This window comes from Pecten maximus, chromosome 5, assembly GCF_902652985.1.
Source record: "Pecten maximus chromosome 5, xPecMax1.1, whole genome shotgun sequence".
In the NCBI taxonomy this organism is placed as follows: domain Eukaryota; kingdom Metazoa; phylum Mollusca; class Bivalvia; order Pectinida; family Pectinidae; genus Pecten; species Pecten maximus.
The window spans coordinates 25601679-25617353 of NC_047019.1; positions in this window are offsets into that span (position 1 = coordinate 25601679).

A 15675-nucleotide genomic window follows, 5' to 3' on the forward strand; every position below is an offset into this window, starting at 1 on the left:
CATAAACTTTACAATTATTTGAACATTTCGTAGTTTTAAATCCACGGCCTAAAGATATTGTGTTTTTATTACTATCATTATTTATGTGTCCATCGGGGACATCTCTTGCATGGCTAATATCACGGACATACACTTACATGTATATTACCGGTAGATATCGAAATCAGTGCTAATAGTTTCCCAACTATAGTAGATAATCATTTAATTACTTTCTTATCAGAAAAAAAGTCGTCACAAGTGCATTGCTCTACTCGAGCTGACTTGAATTATATTTTTTGTAATCGTATGATGTTGATGAGATGTATACTCGCAAGACTAATAAAGAATTGAAAAAATTGTTACCATTTTAGCAGCCTGGTACAAAATTATTTTGTGAGATATCGAATACTTTTGTAAAGGATAATCGATTGCCTTCCCGATCTCTTTTTGCCAGCAAAGAAATACATGTAGTACGGTCTTTGATTACAAGACCGAGCATAATAGTATATACGTATGTATGTATATCTTATGTTGTATATATGCTATTAAATGGAAATTGTCAAATAAAATACAGTTTAAACTATATAGACCACAGAATGATTGTGTGTGTAGTCCAATATTCTTTCTTTATTGTGAGAAAAACAATACATTTGTGTCATCTGTTATGTGTATGTGATTAAAACGTCAACAAAAACACATTTTAAACAAATTTTAATCAATTATAACGACAACATGGGAATATTTCCTGTCCTTTTTATTTCGGAAGTAAAAAAAAAAAAAATACGTACTGACTATGCGAAAGTCACCATTATTATCAAGACCTAACACCCAAACAATGTGAAGTATTTCCTCCTTCACCGAGCTATTGACCAGTCAATTTTATGTCCGATGAAGCCTGAGATTAGATTAACTCTAATTGTATTAGATACACAGTGTACGTACATGTAATTGAAATTTTCCATTGAAACTGGTAGGTAACAAAGAGTTTCAGGAGAAGATATGAACCTTGTCTTCAGAGAATGTAGGAGATGAGTATCATTATCTGTTTTCCTGCAAAAACGCAATCATTGAAAATTTGCAAAGAAATTACATATTCTAAATTATTATCCAAATAAAACTAAACTAAAGGTCTGTTTAAGGTCATAATTATAAACGGAAGTTCTAAATGGTTTGTCTTTTATTTTTCTAAAAAAATCTCTTCTTTGATTACGTGTATGTAATATAATCCTATGAATATTATGTTTTTGTACCTGGATTGTTTATTCATATATATGTACGTGTGATACAATGTTAATGTTCCTAATGTAACACATGTCCATGTGTTATAGTATCCAAATAAAACTGTGTATGGAGGCCACGTGGTTAAAATCGCGTCATTTACAAATCATGATTGGAGTTAATCAATGTGATATAGATAAATCCTCTATACACAGGACAAATACCGGTCGTGTACAGTGTAGTTACCGTTATAGAAATGTTTTCACCTGCTGTTAACATCTGCCAATCACAGATTTTGATTACAATAGCGAGTATACCTGTATCACAGTGACCCCAACGGACCCCTACAGCTTTTTTTACCTGCGGGCGGAATGTTGTAACATAAGGATTTAGCCTATGCTCCATGTTTACAAGTCTACCTGTATCTCACCTCTTACATTTAGGTCTTTTAGAATAAGGCACCTGCCGTTTTCTTTTGAGGCCGTAATAGCGGAAGTAAAACCCGTTAAATCCGTATGCGATGATAATTGTATTAATCATTCTTAAATCATATATATATTTCAGATTTGAATTAGGTATGTAATTTGTATTGTTGAAAGTTATACATTTATAATATGTACATTGTACGTATTGGTTTAATGGTTGCAACATATCAAGATATACACGTGCATTGAAATAAGAGCAATTACTTTCACTATATCTTTATATGTACCACCCCCCCCCCCCCCCCCCCCCCTCTCTCTCTCTCTCTCCCGCTAAACCAATTTGTAAACATGTTAAAAAATAATATTATATTAAAATATTATATTATGCCATCTTGCTTTATTTTTTTCATGTATACTTGTGTCGGGAAAGGTGGTTTTTGCCCAATCTCTTAGATACATATAAGTTACAATAGAAATATGTTTAAATAAAAAAATCAGGGTAACTATTTATGTCAGGTTTCGTAAGAAAATAGAACACTCAGTATCCATATTTTTAATTTCAACACATCTTATTGACGAGATGTTTAGTCAATAGGATTGGACATCAGACATAGCCTATATAGATCGATATCGTGATACACTTATTTATTGATCTTCATATTACTTTAATAAGGACAAACTTGGATATTTTACCCAAACATGCATATACAATTTACATATATACACACATAATACTAATCATAATAACAACATTATCCGTAATAAATCATGTACATGTATTTGTTTCAACAAGCACATACAAATGTACATGTACATGTATAATGTATACATGAGACACACGTTATGGGTCCGGTTGTTCAAAACAAATGTGTTTTCATTTTATGAAAAATGTCAAGACTGGTTACCTATCAAACGGGTGATATACAGATTAATAAGTTTACAATACAGTACATGTTACCGTCTCAGCTTATGTAAATGATAAGGATGACCACAGTTCATTTCAAATATTTCATTCAGAGAATTACATAAATATTATATATACATGTATATATATATGAATGGATTGAACAACAAACTAAGCCTACATGTATCAGTGTATACTGCCCATCGCCAGCCGTCGAAAAACTGTCTCGGTACCCTGTACATTGCGCGTGCATTGTGCATATTACGACGCGTACGTTTACCGAGCATTGAATACATTTGTAGGTAACTCAGACGGGCATGGCTACATAACGGCTGGCGATCGTACAATTCGACAACATTTCAAATCCTGCCTATATCAAAGAAAATGTTTCACTGACAGATCTAATTGCCTTCTTTATTTTGATATATCATACATAACTACGATACTAAGTGGATATACCACGCACAAATGTATATATAAGATAAATGATTGTTCGCGCACAGCGCTAGCGAGAGCTTAACTAGAGTACATGTGAAATATCACGTGACTTATTGCGAATCTACATCACCTTATACCAAAATAGATATAAACATATATATTGCACTCATATTTTGCTCAGTTGTCATCGCTGTGAGCTTCGCAACTTGTAGATATGTACATATGTATGCAAAATAGATAAATGTTGGTGGTTTGATCTCTTAATCTTCCGTATGCTGCATAAACTGATGGTTTTGTTTTCTATTCTTCATGTAGTTAGTATAATTGACATCCAAACTTAAATATTTCATCAACTACGTCTTCCCCCATGTTATTGACACCAGCGAATATCAAATCTGAGAACTACTTTTTATTTGAAAATGGTCACCTTTAGGTCGAAGCAGGCCAAATTGCGTCATGTTCCTCTTTCATACGATCCAGCTAACATGTACATGTACTGTATGTACACCAAAAAGACAAAACAACTTAGTAATATATCAGAATACTCAATCTAATTAAAATCAGATGTACATTTGCATTTTGCACTACGCTACTCTCAGTATGAACATTTTTGGATACAAGATGTTTAAAAATAACTTTGTGTTTAACCTTTTTCTATGATTATACTTTAAGATCCATAAAATGTATTTTTGTTAAACTAAACTTCATTACTCACGCTACCAAATTACTCTTGATTTAATACTTACAAAAGCAGAAAACAACTCAAGCAAGTGAATACGAAACACATTTTGTAAACGTTACATTACATTCTGCGAACGTTTCTGATGAAATAAATATTAGTTCCTTCTTATTCATCGTTATATTAAAAAAAAAAAAAAATTGCAGGATTTCTTGTGTCCATGTTACGGGAGCGGGATCGCTGGCCGAGCGGGCTTGCTGGCCCGCCGGAGCGGGATCGCTGGCTGAGCGGGTTTGCTGGCCCGCCGGAGCGGGATCGCTGACTGAGCGGGTTTGCAGGCCTTCCGTAGCTGAATCGCTGGCTGAGCGGGGTTGCTGCTTGTCAGAGCGGAATCGCTGCGTGAGCGGGATCGCAGCGACATCGCTTGCGCGGGATTACGGCGGGATTGCAGCGGGGTTTTAATCCCCATCGCTCGACGGGCGCAAACGCGCTGTGAGCGTTTGAGTACTAAATCACCCTCCTCGTACTGTACATGTATACATAGAAAATTATAAAATTGGAAATTGGAAACACTTTTGATCAGTAAAGCATAAGCACTTTACTATTGGTTTTGGAGATAATTATACACGTTTCCAAATGGTTTTGGCTACATCGTGTACTGGCCATAATTGAACAGACAACCATAAAAATATGTATGACGTCATCATAGACAACCAAGCTGTTATTCAGGAAGTCGGTTCATTCTCACTTAGCCAACATTCTGAAATTTACCTGCATTACCTGACCAACATGTCAAATTTTACACCCGAGCGAGTTTCAGCTATAGTCTGTTCTTACTTTTCATGAAAGGAAATATGAAAATGACAAGTTGAATATGACTTATGTGATAAAGATTTAAATGAATTTATGTAGGCTACTTATTATAATAAATCGTAGATGTTTTCGGTAAATACTTAAACTATACCCAATTTTATTTAATCGAGATATATTATGAAACCTAGCTTCATATCTAATTTCAAGTTTAAATCGTAATTTTAATGATAGATGTATTAACAAGTACATTTGTCTTTGATCGCTGTTACTTAAATCTGTGTGTACGTATTTATTTATTCTATTACAAAAAAAAAAATACGAAAAGAAACCAAATTAAATCTATTCCGTTCGTACCAGTTCTTATAAAATTATATCAAACTAGCAGTGGGTGTGTTTCTTAATAAAATAAAACAATGTTTTTGTGAAGAAGTTTGTGCTATTCCAACTACCATTGATGAGGTGATGTAAGTGAGATGACACCAAAAATGTCTATATACACAATGTAATGTCAGGCCTGAAACTACACAATTTAAATTATTTACCCTCTGTTGTACGGTTTTCCAAAACTTTCCTTTTTGCCGTGTGAATCTCTTAAGAATAAGACACTTGTTAAACACTCAAAATGTTTACTTTTCATTACATGTATAATAGGTGGTTGGTAAGGCCATACCAATGTTTGGATTTTTATAGATATACACGTCTCTATTTAAATCAAAATTAAACTATAATGGTCTATCTTACTTGTAAATGTGTACAGAATTCAATGTTCCTAGTCTGGAATGTAGACGTAAATTCATATAGTTTATATGTTTATTCAAATCTGTACATAGCCTGCTTGATTGAACTTTGTAGTTATTTCACAGGAAGAAATTCACTTTTTAGTTCCTCATCGGGTTTTAAGGTTGTGTCCCTGTAAATGCCGGATTAATGTAAGATAATGTAGTGTCCAAATTAACTACTTTGGGCATGTTTCTGACAGGTTTTTAGCGTCTTACTTGAAAGATTTAAGTTGGACATAGAGATTTGTTTTTAGAATTAGGTTTTTTACTGTTCATAACATGATTGTCTAGATGATATATATTTAGGACGTCAATTCTATTTTACACGTGTATGCTCTTTATATACCGTATTTGTTCGAACTATGCATTTTATTTTATCTTATGATATATTTTATTAATTTGTTATTACTTCTGTAATTGGACCTTTTGGTCTGTTGAAATTGAAATAAATAAGAAATGACTCAATAGAAATAGATCACGATGATATCCTCATTAAAGTTTGAAATTTTATGAAGCAGTCTATAGCCTTACCCGTAATTATCTCCTATTGTTCTACCTTTCACACATAGTCTCACTTGGCCAACAAAATACCTTACCTGTATACCTCAAAATTCAGAATGTTGGCTAAGTGAGAAGACACCAGGAAGTCATATCTTGTTATCAAAACCATTGTTGTACAAAGCATATGAAGATTGAAGAAAATAATTTCCGATTTTATTACATGTATACAATGCATATGGACCGTGGGTTGGAAATGTGCCAAAACCATGTGCTTTTTTATGTCTCTGAATTGTCCTAAAACCTAAAAATTCTTATTTGACACCCCACTGACAATAACGTTCATGCAAAAATGACATTCAACTACGATGGCCACCATTCTGCCGCTCGGATCCAATTGGTAGAGCGCAAGATTTGTAATCAGGCGCCCTGTGCTCGACCCGTCGTTACAAATGGTTACTTAGGACTGTTACTATTTCACGATACTAGAAATATGAACATTCCACACAGCTTGTTAATATTTCGTATTACATGGAAGTAAATGTATTTCTTTATTATCTTACAGAAAGATGAACGGAAATCACTACAATGGAGCTCGTTGGAGCTACATTGACCACATCCCTTAGGCCCCATGGGATGGGATACTGTCAAAAATGTCATAGTATGAAACACTTACCCATGGTTATAATGTCATTCAAGTTTGAATGATTTCCTGTAGAAAATAAACTAAATATAACCAAAAATATTATTTTCCTATATAAACTTTGCCCCTCCCCTGGGGAACTTTGCCCCGTCCCCTGGGGCAAACGGGGAGTCTGAGGGTCATGAAATTTACAATTTTCATAAAGCACCCAAAGACCCTTCCATCTATGAAGAGTATTGGTTTCCAGCATATCTGGATCTGGAGGAGAAGATTTTAAATTTTTAGCCCATTTGACCCATTTTAGCCCCGCCCCTCAGAGCCCCTGGGATGAGAACCTTATAATTAACAATTCTGGTGCATATTTCACCAAAGATAGTTCCTGCAAAATTTCATTGAAATTGAAACAGTGGTTTTTGAGAAGAAGTTGAAAATGTAAATTGTTTACGGACGTACGACGGACGACGACTTTGTCTCAGGTGACATAAAAAGTTGATACACGACGGACGATGGACGCCAAATGATCAGGGATGAAAACAGATGAGAAATGGTCACCTAAGTTTACTCAGGTGAACTAAAAAGAGTTACACAATATTAGTAAAATAAACAGAGAAGAAAATAAATGTACCTCTATATTTGGATATGGTGGTAATAGGTAAAATGAATATTTTATTGTGTTAGTTAAGAAATGGTGCCAAACAACTTAACTAGATTTTCCTTATTGTATCTGTGGATGTCAAATAGAAAAGTTCTCTCATTTTTTCTTTAATGCCCATTATATAATGATGAAAGGCAAAAGTTTATACAAGATGTACAGTTTAATAATGAACATGGCTGTCACACAAGATATGACTTTAAATGGAAGTACTTATTTTACAGATGCACAGAATGAGTATTTGTTGGAGTGTGTGCATGAGTTTATCAATGCTACAAGAAGGTTAAAGATTTTAAAATGTTATTAATGTAATTTATTTTATTTTGATATTCATCCATAACATTATAATAGTGTTACTATATAACATAATTTGTAAAGTATATAATCATATACTATGGTGGCATATTTCTGCCATCGAGTTGCCGACTTACGACATAAAGATGTCGACATATTTCCGAGAAGATGTCGACATCATAAAGAAATATGTCGACATAAACCGAAAAATATGTCGACTTATTAGCTTAATTGTCGAGATAATAATGCCGTGATAATTATCTAGGAAGTCGGAAACTCGGCTTTATATCGCACGGTGGCATATTTCTGCCAGCCACTTCCTAGATAATTATGTATCTCGGTAAGTAAACTACTATGTCGACATATTTTTCGGTTTATGTCGGCATATTTTTTATGATGTCGACATCTCAGAAATATGTCGACATATTTAAGTCGTAAGTCGGCAACTCGATGGCAGAAATATGCCACCATATAAAATAGTTAAAAATTCGCAATGAATTGATTTTGGCAGAAATCCTCGAATTTTAGGCGTATTTTGATCAGGTCGTTTCTGTACATGATTGATTTGGTTTGGTTTGGTTTATTTTGGTTAACGTCTTCTTAACAGCTAGGATCATTAAAGGACGTGCCAGGTTTTGGAGGTGGAGGAAAGCCCGAGTGCTCCGAGAAAAAACACCGGCCTACGATCAGTTCCTGCAACTGCCCTGTACTGACCGTAGGCCGGTGGTTATAAAGTTCTGTATATAGATGTAACTACGCAATGTTATCGGTGAAAAAAGGAAAGCCATTATAAATACATGTAAGAGGGGTGTTACATTTTCAGCCAGTTGTCCATATACATGTATTATGTTGTATGTACATCATGGAAGGGCGGTAAATCCTAATAAGAATATTTTTCTATTTTTATTACTTATTTTCTGGCTTATGAATCTAACGAAGATACACGTATATGCCAACGGTAAGAGAAACCTTGAACGTGTAAAAGGACCATTTGGCAAGTTATTACATAGCGTATTCGAAAACACAATATGCCGATTAGAGTAAGCCATTTGCCTTCTCTTGCTCTTCTGGGAAGTTACATGAATTATATAATATACTTGATATATTGATAACACTGTGTATCGGTTAAGGATGTTTATTTGTCCTCCTCAATAGTTACAAACAAATGTACTTATCGTTACAAAATTGTATTGACATAGCGGTGATGGGCACACGGTGTTATGATGCTGCAGCTGAAGAGGATATATCATGTATGTATATTACCATGTTACTGAAACTGTCTTTTCCATACTGGTATATATCCAAGTCTAATTATGTTTTATAGATCTTGATCATTACATGTAATAAGCTGCTGAGCCAGTAATATTTCTGAAAGTATTCTGAGGGTATATTCGATTGCCAGAACCATTGTCATCGCTATTGCTATTACTATTCCTTTCGATCTAAGGAATATTTAAGGATTGTACCTCATTTTGATTGCGTATACGGTAGTATGCCCGCAGTTGGCAACGAACATTTCCTATGGGTAGCGATTTATATTAACATCAAACAAATCGTTTATAATACAGTACGAAGAAAACATTGTCATGGATTTTGTAGTGACGTGATCAAATGTTCTCTTGGAACAGTACGCTTCAGCAATTTGTTGTTAGCTTCCCTCGTAGATAAGTTAAATATACACTCATTTCCGCAATCTTCAGTTTATATTTTGACAAAATACTTACTTGAAGTTAGCTTTTTGTGCAGAGATCATCGGGTAACAGGAGAAAAGCTAAAATTGAGTTGATCAGTTCTTTCAAAATGACCCGTCTAGTTGACGTTCCGGTAACGTCACAAATAGACGACGTCATAATTATGGTACCCGATTCCCGATCTTATTAATCCGCCGAGTCCTTTTTCACTGCGTATACGTTAATTTATTCGCAGTCAAAGTCAAATCTGAAGAAGGAAGATATAAGAATATTTACGTTTATCATTATTTTCTTCTTATTTTGAATTGAACTATCGAATGATTAAGTGGTTGTTCTACTTACATGTATTTCGAAGGGAAAACATAAATTCAAATTAAAGAGGGACATCTAACACATAAAAGTTATGTAACTGGCAGAGCCCATATTATAATCATGTGTTTTTTTTTATTCTCCTTCTAGATGTTCGTATGTGCTCAGATGACCATGTGACCTCACACCAAATCATACTTGACACTCACGAGGCCGAAAACAGATCGAACGAAAGATGCATATGCAAGGTTTACAAGACAGACTACCCAAATGATCTGCAGTTCCTAAATATCAAAAGTTTTGGTAATGATTCCAACCCGAATATGTCTCATTGTGGATCAGATGTCCGCCTACGTTCCAGTTACAACGAACATATTATCAACTGCACTTCCTTTCCAAATATCCGCACATATGTGGCCCCAATGGATATAACCTGGACAAAACTACTAGAGGGTGATTCTAAGTACTGTTTGGAGATAAAGTGTGAGTAATACACTATGTAACTAAGGTATGTTGGTCCTTTCTGATGCTGAACGGACGAATGGACAAGGAAATCAACACCAAACTTGGATCTGTTTCACGAACAAGGATATCTCAACCCTCGTATAAGAGTTTGACTGGCCCACACTCGGTGTAAGGGTTTGACTGGCCTAAGAGTTTGACTGGCCAGCACTCGGTATAAGAGTTTGACTGGCCAACACTCGGTGTAAGAGTTTGACTGGCCATCACTCGGTGTAAGAGTTTGATTGGCCAGCACTCGGTGTAAGAGTTTGACTGGCCCACACTCGGTGTAAGAGTTTGACTGGCCAGCACTCGGTGTAAGAGTTTGACTGGCCAGCACTCGGTGTAAGAGTTTGACTGGCCAGCACTCGGTGTAAGGGTTTGGCTGGCCAGCACTCGGTGTAAGAGTTTGACTGGCCCACACTCGGTGTAAGAGTTTGACTGGCCAGCACTCGGTGTAAGAGTTTGACTGGCCCAGCACTCGGTGTAAGAGTTTGACTGGTCAGCACTCGGTGTAAGAGTTTGACTGGCCAGCACTCGGTGTAAGAGTTTGACTGGCCAGCACTCGGTGTAAGAGTTTGACTGGCCCACACTCGGTGTAAGAGTTTGACTGGTCAGCACTCGGTGTAAGAGTTTGACTGGCCAACACTCGGTGTAAGAGTTTGACTGGCCAACACTCGGTGTAAGAGTTTGACTGGCCAGCACTCGATGTAAGAGTTTGACTGGTCAGCACTTGGTGTAAGAGTTTGACTGGCCAACACTCGGTGTAAGAGTTTGACTGGCCAGCACTCGGTGTAAGAGTTTGACTGGCCAGCACTCGGTGTAAGAGTTTGACTGGTCAACACTCGGTGTAAGATTTGACTGGCCAGCACTCGGTGTAAGAGTTTGACTGGCCAGCACTCGGTGTAAGATTTGACTGGCCAGCACTCGGTGTAAGAGTTTGACTGGCCAGCACTCGGTGTAAGAGTTTGACTGGCCTAGTAAGAGTTTGACTGGCCATCACTCGGTGTAAGAGTTTGACTGGCCAGCACTCGGTGTAAGAGTTTGACTGGCCCACACTCGGTGTAAGAGTTTGACTGGCCAGCACTCGGTGTAAGAGTTTGACTGGCCCACACTCGGTGTAAGAGTTTGACTGGCCAACACTCGGTGTAAGAGTTTGACTGGCCAGCACTCGGTGTAAGAGTTTGACTGGCCTAAGAGTTTGACTGGCCAACACTCGGTGTAAGAGTTTGACTGGCCAGCACTCGGTATAAGAGTTTGACTGGCCAGCACTCGGTGTAAGAGTTTGACTGGCCCACACTCGGTGTAAGAGTTTGACTGGCCAGCACTCGGTGTAAGAGTTTGACTGGCCCACACTCGGTGTAAGAGTTTGACTGGCCAGCACTCGGTGTAAGAGTTTGACTGGACAGCACTCGGTGTAAGAGTTTGACTGGCCAGCACTCGGTGTAAGAGTTTGACTGGCCAGCACTCGGTGTAAGAGTTTGACTGGCCTAAGAGTTTGACTGGCCAACACTCGGTGTAAGGGTTTGACTGGCCAGCACTCGGTGTAAGAGTTTGACTGGCCCACACTCGGTGTAAGGGTTTGACTGGCCAGCACTCGGTGTAAGAGTTTGACTGGCCCACACTCGGTGTAAGGGTTTGACTGGCCAGCACTCGGTGTAAGGGTTTGGCTGGCCAACACTCGGTGTGAGAGTTTGACTGGCCCACACTCGGTGTAAGAGCTTGACTGGCCAGCACTCGGTGTAATAGTTTGACTGGCCCACACTCGGTGTAAGAGTTTGACTGGCCAACACTCGGTGTAAGAGTTTGACTGGCCTAAGAGTTTGACTGGCCAGCACTCGGTGTAAGAGTTTGACTGGCCCACACTCGGAGTAAGATTTGACTGGCCATCACTCGGTGTAAGAGTTTGACTGGCCAGCACTCGGTGTTAGAGTTTGGCTGGGCAGCACTCGGTGTAAGAGTTTGACTGGCCTAAGAGTTAGACTGGCCAGCACTCGGTGTAAGAGTTTGACTGGCCCACACTCGGAGTAAGATTTGACTGGCCATCACTCGGTGTAAGAGTTTGACTGGCCAGCACTCGGTGTAAGAGTTTGGCTGGTCAGCACTCGGTGTAAGAGTTTGACTGGTCAGCACTCGGTGTAAGAGTTGACTGGCCAGCACTCGGTGTAAGAGTTTGGCTGGCCAGCACTCGGTGTAAGAGTTTGGCTGGCCAGCACTCGGTGTAAGAGTTTGGCTGGCCAACACTCGGTGTAAGAGTTTGACTGGCCTAAGAGTTTGACTGACCAGCACTCGGTGTAAGAGTTTGACTGGCCAGCACTCGGTGTAAGAGTTTGACTGGCCAACACTCGGAGTAAGATTTGACTGGCCAGCACTCGGTGTAAGAGTTTGACTGGCCAGCACTCGGTGTAAGGGTTTGGCTGGCCAGCACTCGGTGTAAGAGTTTGACTGGCCCACACTCGGTGTAAGAGTTTGACTGGCCAGCACTCGGTGTAAGAGTTTGACTGGTCAGCACTCGGTGTAAGAGTTTGACTGGTCAACACTCGGTGTAAGATTTGACTGGCCAGCACTCGGTGTAAGAGTTTGACTGGCCAGCACTCGGTGTAAGATTTGACTGGCCAGCACTCGGTGTAAGAGTTTGACTGGCCAGCACTCGGTGTAAGAGTTTGACTGGCCAACACTCGGTGTAAGAGTTTGACTGGCCATCACTCGGTGTAAGAGTTTGACTGGCCAGCACTCGGTGTAAGAGTTTGACTGGCCCACACTCGGTGTAAGAGTTTGACTGGCCAGCACTCGGTGTAAGAGTTTGACTGGCCCACACTCGGTGTAAGAGTTTGACTGGCCAACACTCGGTGTAAGAGTTTGACTGGCCAGCACTCGGTGTAAGAGTTTGACTGGCCTAAGAGTTTGACTGGCCAACACTCGGTGTAAGAGTTTGACTGGCCAGCACTCGGTATAAGAGTTTGACTGGCCAGCACTCGGTGTAAGAGTTTGACTGGCCCACACTCGGTGTAAGAGTTTGACTGGCCCACACTCGGTGTAAGAGTTTGACTGGCCAGCACTCGGTGTAAGAGTTTGACTGGCCAGCACTCGGTGTAAGAGTTTGACTGGCCCACACTCGGTGTAAGAGTTTGACTGGCCAGCACTCGGTGTAAGAGTTTGACTGGCCAGCACTCGGTGTAAGAGTTTGACTGGCCAGCACTCGGTGTAAGAGTTTGACTGGCCAGCACTCGGTGTAAGAGTTTGACTGGCCTAAGAGTTTGACTGGCCAACACTCGGTGTAAGGGTTTGACTGGCCAGCACTCGGTGTAAGAGTTTGACTGGCCCACACTCGGTGTAAGGGTTTGACTGGCCCACACTCGGTGTAAGGGTTTGACTGGCCAGCACTCGGTGTAAGAGTTTGACTGGCCCACACTCGGTGTAAGGGTTTGACTGGCCAGCACTCGGTGTAAGGGTTTGGCTGGCCAACACTCGGTGTGAGAGTTTGACTGGCCCACACTCGGTGTAAGAGCTTGACTGGCCAGCACTCGGTGTAAGAGTTTGACTGGCCCACACTCGGTGTAAGAGTTTGACTGGCCAACACTCGGTGTAAGAGTTTGACTGGCCTAAGAGTTTGACTGGCCAGCACTCGGTGTAAGAGTTTGACTGGCCCACACTCGGAGTAAGATTTGACTGGCCATCACTCGGTGTAAGAGTTTGACTGGCCAGCACTCGGTGTTAGAGTTTGGCTGGGCAGCACTCGGTGTAAGAGTTTGACTGGCCTAAGAGTTAGACTGGCCAGCACTCGGTGTAAGAGTTTGACTGGCCCACACTCGGAGTAAGATTTGACTGGCCATCACTCGGTGTAAGAGTTTGACTGGCCAGCACTCGGTGTAAGAGTTTGGCTGGTCAGCACTCGGTGTAAGAGTTTGACTGGTCACCACTCGGTGTAAGAGTTTGACTGGCCAGCACTCGGTGTAAGAGTTTGGCTGGCCAGCACTCGGTGTAAGAGTTTGGCTGGCCAGCACTCGGTGTAAGAGTTTGGCTGGCCAACACTCGGTGTAAGAGTTTGACTGGCCTAAGAGATTGACTGACCACCACTCGGTGTAAGAGTTTGACTGGCCAGCACTCGGTGTAAGAGTTTGACTGGCCAACACTCGGAGTAAGATTTGACTGGCCAGCACTCGGTGTAAGAGTTTGACTGGCCAGCACTCGGTGTAAGAGTTTGACTGGCCAGCACTCGGTGTAAGAGTTTGACTGGCCAACACTCGGAGTAAGATTTGACTGGCCAGCATTCGGTGTAAGAGTTTGACTGGCAAGCATTCGGTGTAAGAGTTTGACTGGCCAACACTCGGAGTAAGATTTGACTGGCCAGCACTCGGTGTAAGAGTTTGACTGGCCAGCACTCGGTGTAAGAGTTTGACTGGCAAGCATTCGGTGTAAGAGTTTGACTGGCCAACACTCGGTGTAAGAGTTTGACTGGCCAACACTCGGAGTAAGAGTTTGACTGGCCAGCACTCGGAGTAAGAGTTTGACTGGCCAGCACTCGGTGTAAGAGTTTGACTGGCCAGCACTCGGTGTAAGACTTTGACTGGCCAACACTCGGTGTAAGAGTTTGACTGGCCAACACTCGGAGTAAGAGTTTGACTGGCAAGCATTCGGTGTAAGAGTTTGACTGGCCAGCACTCGGTGTAAGAGTTTGACTGGCAAGCACTCGGTGTAAGGGTTTGACTGGCCAGCACTCGGTGTAAGGGTTTGACTGGCCAGCACTCGGTGTAAGAGTTTGACTGGCCCACACTCGGTGTAAGAGTTTGACTGGTCAGCACTCGGTGTAAGAGTTTGACTGGTCAGCATTCGGTGTAAGAGTTTGACTGGCCAGCACTTGGTGTAAGAGTTTGACTGGCCAGCACTCGGTGTAAGAGTTTGACTGGCCAGCACTCGGTGTAAGAGTTTGACTGGCCAGCACTCGGTGTAAGAGTTTGACTGGCCAACACTTGGTGTAAGAGTTTGGCTGGCCAGCACTTGGTGTAAGAGTTTGACTGGCCAGCACTTGGTGTAAGGGTTTGACTGGCCAGCACTCGGTGTAAGGGTTTGACTGGCCAGCACTCGGTGTAAGAGTTTGACTGGCCAGCACTCGGTGTAAGGGTTTGACTGGCCAGCACTCGGTGTAAGGGTTTGACTGGCCAGCACTCGGTGTAAGAGTTTGACTGGCAAGCATTCGGTGTAAGAGTTTGACTGGCCAGCACTTGGTGTAAGAGTTTGGCTGGCCAACACTCGGTGTAAGGGTTTGACTGGCCAGCACTCGGTGTAAGGGTTTGACTGGCCAGCACTCGGTGTAAGAGTTTGACTGGCAAGCATTCGGTGTAAGAGTTTGACTGGCCAGCACTCGGTGTAAGAGTTTGACTGGCCAGCACTCGGTGTAAGAGTTTGACTGGCCAGCACTCGGTGTAAGAGTTTGACTGGCCAGCACTCGGTGTAAGAGTTTGACTGGCCAGCACTCGGTGTAAGAGTTTGACTGGCCAGCACTCGGTGTAAGAGTTTGACTGGCCAGCACTTGGTGTAAGAGTTTGACTGGCCAACACTCGGTGTAAGAGTTTGACTGGCCAGCACTCGGTGTAATAGTTTGACTGGCCAGCACTCGGTGTAAGAGTTTGACTGGCCAGCACTCGGAGTAAGATTTGACTGGCCAACACTCGGTGTAAGAGTTTGGCTGGCCAGCACTCGGTGTAAGATTTGGCTGGCCAGCACTCGGAGTAAGATTTGGCTGGCCAGCACTCGGTGTAAGAGTTTGACTGGCCAGCACTCGGTGTAAGAGTTTGACTGGCCAGCACTCGGTGTAAGAGTTTGACTGGTCAACACTCGGTGTAAGAGTTTGA